At 53.6% G+C, this 8,633-nt stretch overlaps 1 protein-coding gene across 6 annotated transcripts in view; it reads right to left on the reverse strand.

The window, feature by feature from the left end:
- Positions 1 to 8,154, reverse strand: part of LOC143808823 (uncharacterized) — a 65,663-nt gene extending 57,509 nt beyond the window's left edge. For 3 of the 6 annotated variants that reach the window (XM_077291913.1, XM_077291914.1, XM_077291910.1), the window contains exon 1: positions 7,985 to 8,139. The gene's annotated coding sequence lies outside the window, so the exon portion shown is untranslated. Of the gene's footprint in view, positions 1 to 7,984 lie in introns of all 6 variants that reach the window. The other 3 variants (XM_077291915.1, XM_077291912.1, XM_077291911.1) reach the window with 3 other exon arrangements.
- Between the last annotated feature and the right edge of the window lie 479 nt (positions 8,155 to 8,633).

Genomic DNA, 8,633 nt, shown 5'->3' on the forward strand with positions numbered 1-8,633 from the left:
CACAGTCTAGTTACAAAATAAAAAGGGATTAAAGGAAGAAAAAACATTTACAGTTGCTTAAGTCATTTCATAGCAGACCATGTGGTGCAGGGGAGGGGCGATACATTGAAATGCATCACAGAGCGTCTCTCAGCTAGCTCCCTGGACAAAGACTAGTGCAAAATGAGGTCTCCCTGCCTTATACCCCTGGTTGTGACATCACTGAGTGGGCTGGATACGCCCCCTTTTGAAAGATATGGAAAACAATCTATTAAATATATCTCGGCTTATGAACCTCGTAGAAGGACGACACAATTACCGTTTTTCTCAGCACGAAATGGACGTTCATTTAAATCCAAACACAGCTTGGCTATGAGCCTCGGTTAAGCAGTAATGCGTTTTTAAATTTTTGCTAAGCGCTGAGCTCCCAAAACGCACCAGTTGGGAGCCCTGACCCTGCAGTTTCCAGAAATATGAACTGCCTATTTCTTTGAATATCCTGTGCTAATATATTTGGTCTTAAAGGATCACTGTAGCTAAACAAAGGGATTGCCATGTGTTGCTACTCTTTACTTTCGGTTTCACAGCTGCATGCTGGAGAAAGAATGGTTTAGAATTACACAGAGCTAGCAGGCAGAGGAGAAGTGTATACACCCACAGGCAGCTGGGGGGAAGAGGGGGGGGGTCAGAAAGCCCACAGTGTGTGTCTGTAAAGCCATGGAACCTTCTAGAAGTATACTCAGAACATGGCATATTTACATTATCGCGACACACCACATCAAATCCCTGCCATGGCCAGCTCAATCTTCAGACCTGAATACCATTGAAAACCTCTAGAATGTTATCAAGAGGATGATGGATAGTCACAAGGCATCAAACAAAGAAGAACTGCTGACATTATTGTACCAGGAGCAGTGTGGGAGACTGGTGGAAAGCTGCCAAAACGCAGGAAAGCTGTGACTAACAATCATGGTTATTCCACACAATATTGATTTCTGCATACCTCCCAACCATCCCGGATCCAGCGGGACTGTTCCGATTTTGACAGTGAGTCCCGTGATCCCGGGCGGGACATTAGTTGTCCCGCACTGTTTGGGAGGTGTGTATATCACCCGGTCAGCTCCCTGAGCCCCTGCACCCGCACAGCAGCATATTGGCTGCTCTGTGCACACAGGACCTGTGATGAAGTCACAGGATGGGAGGAGTCAGGGGGTCACATGATGATGATCGGGAGGACCTCCGTGTACAGGACTCCGCTGGTTGTCATGGCGCTGGAGGAAGGTAAGTGTATGTGTGAGGTCAGGAGGTGTTTGCAGTGTGGATGTAGCAGAGCCGTGTGTGTACGAGGTGTACGGATCGGAGCAGCGTGTGAAAGGTGTATGGAGCAGAGTCGTGTGTTTAAGACGTGTACGGAGCGGAGCCGTGTGTGTACAAGGTATACGGAGTGAAGCAGCGTGTGCAATGTGTATGGAGCGGAGCCGTGTGTGTACGAGGTGTATGGAGAGGAACCGTGTGTGTATGAGGTGTACGGAGCGGAGCCGTGTATGTATAAGGTGTATGGAGCGGAGCCGTGTGTGTACGGTGTACGGAGTGGAGCCGTGTGTACGAGATGTATGGAGATGAGCCGTGTGTGTATGAGGTGTACGGAGCGGAGCCGTGTGTGTATAAGGTGTATGGAGCAGAGCCGTGTGTGTACGAAGTGTACGGAGTGGAGCCGTGTGTACGAGATGTATGGAGAGGAGCCGTGTGTGTATGAGGTGTATGGAGCGGAGCCGTGTGTGTATAAGGTGTATGGAGCGGAGCCGTGTGTGTACGAAGTGGAGCCGTGTGTGTACGAGGTGTATGGAGAGGAACCGTGTGTGTATGAGGTGTACGGAGCGGAGCCGTGTATGTATAAGGTGTATGGAGCGGAGCCGTGTGTGTACGGTGTACGGAGTGGAGCCGTGTGTACGAGATGTATGGAGATGAGCCGTGTGTGTATGAGGTGTACGGAGCGGAGCCGTGTGTGTATAAGGTGTATGGAGCAGAGCCGTGTGTGCACGAAGTGTACGGAGTGGAGCCGTGTGTACGAGATGTATGGAGAGGAGCCGTGTGTGTATGAGGTGTATGGAGCGGAGCCGTGTGTGTATAAGGTGTATGGAGCGGAGCCGTGTGTGTACGAAGTGGAGCCGTGTGTGTACGAGGTGTATGGGGAGGAGCCGTGTGTGCAAGGTATACGGAGCGGAGCAGCGTCGGCAATGTGTACGGAGCGGAGCTGTGTGTGTACGAGGTGTACGGAGTGGGGCCGTGTGTGTATAAGGTGTATGGAGCAGAGCCGTGTGTGTACGAGGTGTATGGGGAGAAGCTGTGTGTGTATGAGGTGTACGGAGCGGAGCCGTGTGTGTACGAGGTGTACGGAGTGGGGCCGTGTGTATAAGGTGTATGGAGCAGAGCCGTGTGTGTACGAGGTGTATGGGGAGAAGCTGTGTGTGTATGAGGTGTACGGAGCGGAGCCGTGTGTGTACGAGGTGTACGGATCGGAGCCGCATGTGCAAGGTGTATGGAGCGGAGTCGTGTGTGTACGAGGTGTATGGAGCGGAGTCGCATGTGAACGAGGTGTACGGAGCGGACGCTGGCTGTGTTGGATCGGAGCAGATATTGCTCCTCGCTCTGACACTGACTGGCACAGGAGACACGGAAGTCTTTATCAGTGGCGTATCACAGCTGCAGCGACGTGAGCAGTCAGCGGTGCAGCTGGATGACACCATTCAGCACCGTGGGAGTGGAAGTTGCCAGCTGCTGCGAGGGAGCGCGGTGAAAGGTGTCTGTGTGTAGTGATGGAGAAGGCAATGATGGGGGTGGGGTAAACATGTGTGGCCATTATACTGCACCCAGCATTATGTGGGGCCATTATACTGTATGGAGCATCGTGAGGGGCCATTATACTGTACCCAGCAATATGTGTGGCCATTATACTGTACCCAGCATCGTGTGGGGCCATTATACTGTACAAAGCATCATGTGGGGCCATTATACTGTATGGAGCATTATGTGTGGCCATTATACAGTATGGGGCACTGTGTGGCCATTATACAGTACGAAGCATCATGTGGGGCTATTATACAGTATGGAGCATAATGTGGCCAATGGCCATTATACAGTATGGAGCACATTTGTGTGGCCATTATACAGTATGGAGCACTGTGTGGCTATTATACAGTATGGAGCATCATGTGGAGCCATTATACAGTATTGAGCATCATGTGTGGCCATTATACAGTATGGAGCATCATGTGTGGCCATTATACAGTATGGGGCACTGTGTGGCCAATATACAGTATGGAGCATCATGTGTGGCCATTATACAGTATGGAGCATCATGTGGCCATTATACAGTATGGAGCATCATGTGGCCATTATACAGTATGGAGCACTGTGTGGCCAATATACAGTATGGAGCATCATGTGGAGCCATTATACAGTATGGAGCATCATGTGTGGCCATTATACAGTATGCAGCATCATGTGGGCCCATTATACTGTATGGAGCATCACGTGGGGCCAGTACACTGTACGCAGCATCATTTGGGGCCATTATACAGTATGGAGCGTCATGTGTGGCCATTATACAGTATGGAGCGTCATGTGTGGCCATGTTTTTTGTTTATAATTATTGTTTACAAAACATTGTGATCAGAAGTGCTAAATGGGTGTGGTTGGGGCGTGACTAGTTGTGAAATGGGTGTGGTCAGAGGTGTGGCCTAAAATTTGCCGGGGCGCTGACTTTCTCCCTCTTTCCTTTCCTCGAAAGTTGGGAGGTATGTTTCTGAACTCTTCCTGAGATAAAACATTAGTATTGTTGTTTCTAAATGATTATGAACTTCTTTTTTTTTTTTTTTTGCATTATTTGAAGTCTGCAAGCAATGCATTTTTTTTTGTCATTTTGACCATTTCTCAATTTCAGAAAATAAATACAAAATGTATTGCTTGGAGCTTCGGAGACATGTTGTCAGTAGTTTATAGAATAAAAGAACAATTTACATTTTACTTAAAAATATAAAAAGAAAAATCAGACAAACTGAACAATTTGCAGTGGTCTCCTAATTTGTGTCAGAGCTGAATGTACAGCTGTACCGTCCGCCCTCAGGGGCCCTAGTTATGCTCGGCCCTGTCTCCCACCTCACTGACAGCACACCTGCCCCCCATATACATAACTCCTTCCTTGCCCCCCATATACAGCACACCTGCCGCCCCCATATACAGCACACCTGCCGCCCCCATATACAGCACACCTGCCGCCCCCATATACAGCACACCTGCCGCCCCCATATACAGCACACCCATCCCCATATACAGCACACCTGCCACCCCCCATATACAGCACACCCGCCCCCATATACAGCACACCCGCCCCCATATACAGCACACCCGCCCCCATATACAGCACACCCGCCCCCATATACAGCACACCCATCCCCATATACAGCACACCCATCCCCATATACAGCACACCTGCCACCCCCATATACAGCACAACTGCCACTTCCCCCCATATACAGTACACCTGCACTGCCCCCACATACAGCACACCAGCCACCCCCATATGCAGCACTCCTAAACTGCCCTCCATAAACAGCACACCTGCACTGCCCCCCATAAACAGCACACCTGCACTGCCCCCCATAAACAGCACACCTGCACTGCCCCCCATAAACAGCACACCTGCACTGCCCCCCCACATACAGCACACCTGCACTGCCCCCCACATACAGCACACCAGCACTGCCCCCCACATACAGCACACCAGCACTGCCCCCATATACAGCACACCTGCACTGCCCCTCCATATACAGCACACCTGCACTGCCCCCATATACAGCACACCTGCACTGCCCCTCCATATACAGCACACCTGCACTGCCCCCATATACAGCACACCTGCACTGCCCCTCCATATACAGCACACCAGCACTGCCCCCCATATACAGCACTCCTGCACTGCCCCCCATATACAGCACTCCTGCACTTCCCCCCCATATACAGCACACCCATCCCCATATACAGCACACCTGCCACCCCCCATATACAGCACACCTGCCACCCCCCATATACAGCACACCTGCCACTTCCCCCCATATACAGCACACCAGCACTGCCCCCATATACAGCACACCTGCACTGCCCCCCCATATACAGCACACCAGCACTGCCCCCACATACAGCACACCTGCACTGCCCCCATATACAGCACACCAGCACTGCCCCCCATATACAGCACACCTGTACTGCCCCCATATACAGCACACCTGTACTGCCCCCCATATACAGCACACCAGCACTGCCCCCATATACAGCACACCTGCACTGCCCCCCATATACAGCACACCTGCACTGCCCCCCATATACAGCACACCTGTACTGCCCCCATATACAGCACACCTGTACTGCCCCCATATACAGCACACCTGTACTGCCCCCCCATATACAGCACACCTGTACTGCCCCCATATACAGCACACCTGTACTGCCCCCCCATATACAGCACACCTGCACTGCCCCCCATATACAGCACACCTGTACTGCCCCCCCATATACAGCACACCTGTACTGCCCCCATATACTGCACACCAGCACTGCCCCCATATACTGCACACCAGCACTGCCCCCCCCACATACAGCACTCCTGTACTGCCCCCATATACAGCACTCCTGTACTGCCCCCATATACAGCACACCTGCACTGCCCCCCACATACAGCACTCCTGTACTGCCCCCATATACAGCACTCCTGTACTGCCCCCCCATATACAGCACACCTGTACTGCCCCCATATACAGCACTCCTGTACTGCCCCCATATACAGCACACCTGCACTGCCCCCCACATACAGCACACCTGTACTGCCCCCCCATATACAGCACACCTGTACTGCCCCCATATACAGCACTCCTGTACTGCCCCCATATACAGCACACCTGCACTGCCCCCCACATACAGCACACCTGTACTGCCCCCCCATATACAGCACACCTGTACTGCCCCCATATACAGCACTCCTGTACTGCCCCCCCATATACAGCACACCTGTACTGCCCCCATATACAGCACACCTGCACTGCCCCCCCATATACAGCACACCTGTACTGCCCCCCCATATACAGCACACCTGTACTGCCCCCATATACAGCACACCTGTACTGCCCCCCCATATACAGCACACCTGCACTGCCCCCATATACAGCACACCTGTACTGCCCCCCCATATACAGCACACCTGCACTGCCCCCCATATACAGCACACCTGTACTGCCCCCCCATATACAGCACACCTGTACTGCCCCCATATACTGCACACCAGCACTGCCCCCATATACTACACACCAGCACTGCCCCCCCCACATACAGCACTCCTGTACTGCCCCCATATACAGCACACCTGCACTGCCCCCCACATACAGCACTCCTGTACTGCCCCCATATACAGCACACCTGTACTGCCCCCCCATATACAGCACACCTGTACTGCCCCCATATACAGCACTCCTGTACTGCCCCCATATACAGCACACCTGCACTGCCCCCCACATACAGCACACCTGTACTGCCCCCCCATATACAGCACACCTGTACTGCCCCCATATACAGCACTCCTGTACTGCCCCCATATACAGCACACCTGCACTGCCCCCCACATACAGCACACCTGTACTGCCCCCCCATATACAGCACACCTGTACTGCCCCCATATACAGCACTCCTGTACTGCCCCCCCATATACAGCACACCTGTACTGCCCCCATATACAGCACACCTGCACTGCCCCCCCATATACAGCACACCTGTACTGCCCCCCCATATACAGCACAACTGTACTGCCCCCATATACAGCACTCCTGTACTGCCCCCATATACAGCACTCCTGTACTGCCCCCATATACAGCACACCTGTACTGCCCCCATATACAGCACACCTGTACTGCCCCCATATACAGCACACCTGCACTGCCCCCCCATATACAGCACACCTGTACTGCCCCCATATACAGCACACCTGCACTGCCCCCCACATACAGCACTCCTGTACTGCCCCCATATACAGCACACCTGTACTGCCCCCCCATATACAGCACACCTGTACTGCCCCCATATACAGCACACCTGTACTGCCCCCATATACAGCACACCAGCACTGCCCCCATATACAGCACTCCTGTACTGCCCCCATATACAGCACACCTGTACTGCCCCCACATACAGCACTCCTGTACTGCCCCCATATACAGCACACCTGCACTGCCCCCCCATATACAGCACACCAGCACTGCCCCCATATACAGCACTCCTGTACTGCCCCCACATACAGCACTCCTGTACTGCCCCCCCATATACAGCACTCCTGTACTGCCCCCCCATATACAGCACACCTGCACTGCCCCCATATACAGCACTCCTGCACTGCCCCCCATATACAGCACTCCTGTACTGCCCCCCCATATACAGCACACCTGTACTGCCCCCATATACAGCACACCAGCACTGCCCCCATATACAGCACACCTGTACTGCCCCCATATACAGCACACCTGTACTGCCCCCATATACAGCACTCCTGTACTGCCCCCCCATATACAGCACACCTGCACTGCCCCCCACATACAGCACACCAGCACTGCCCCCATATACAGCACACCTGCACTGCCCCCCATATACAGCACACCAGCACTGCCCCCCATATACAGCACACCTGTACTGCCCCCATATACAGCACACCTGTACTGCCCCCATATACAGCACACCTGTACTGCCCCCATATACAGCACACCAGCCAAAATGACTATCAGTCACTGAAGAACGGCGATTGGTCATCCACGTGACACACGTATATGAGGGGATGTCCACACACGGGCGGGGCCTCCGCTGTATACCGCGCTCTGGTGACGTCATCTATGTGTACAACACATGCCACATACATGATGCGCATGACAGGTGCACGGGACGGGGCCGTATAAGACCAGGGAAGCCGTACCTGCCTCACACCTCACACTCCTGCCCTCATAACGACCGCGGTGGCTCCAGGAGAAGAACGCGCTGCCGGGGGCTGTCAGGTCTCTTCAATCAGCTCTCCGTACAACGGGCGCCGCCATGACAGCTCGTCCACGCATGCGCAGCGCTACAGAACTGGCGGAGACGTCGTACTGCGCGCTCACAAGGCGCGTTCACTGATGTCAACCGCGGCGGCGGCAGAGGCGTCCTGTGATTGGTCAGCGAGTCAGGGCCCGCGGAAGGGAAACTGAGGAAGCGCGCTATACTGGAAGAACCGTGTAATAGCAGCTTAGCTCATCACATGTACGTCTCCTACTGCGCCCCTCACACGTACGTCTCCTACCGCGCCCCTCACATGTACGTCTCCTACCGCGCCCCTCACACGTACGTCTCCTACCGCGCCCCTCACACGTACGTCTCCTACCGCGCCCCTCACACGTACGTCTCCTACCGCGCCCCTCACACGTACGTCTCCTACCGCGCCCCTCACACGTACGTCTCCTACCGCGCCCCTCACATGTACGTCTCCTACCGCGCCCCTCACATGTACATCTCCCACCGCACTCCTCACATGTACGTCTCCTACTGCGCCCCTCACACGTATGTCTCCTACCGCGCCCCTCACACGTACG

The sequence above is a fragment of the Ranitomeya variabilis genome, chromosome 2 (genome assembly GCF_051348905.1).
Source record: "Ranitomeya variabilis isolate aRanVar5 chromosome 2, aRanVar5.hap1, whole genome shotgun sequence".
Taxonomy (NCBI): domain Eukaryota; kingdom Metazoa; phylum Chordata; class Amphibia; order Anura; family Dendrobatidae; genus Ranitomeya; species Ranitomeya variabilis.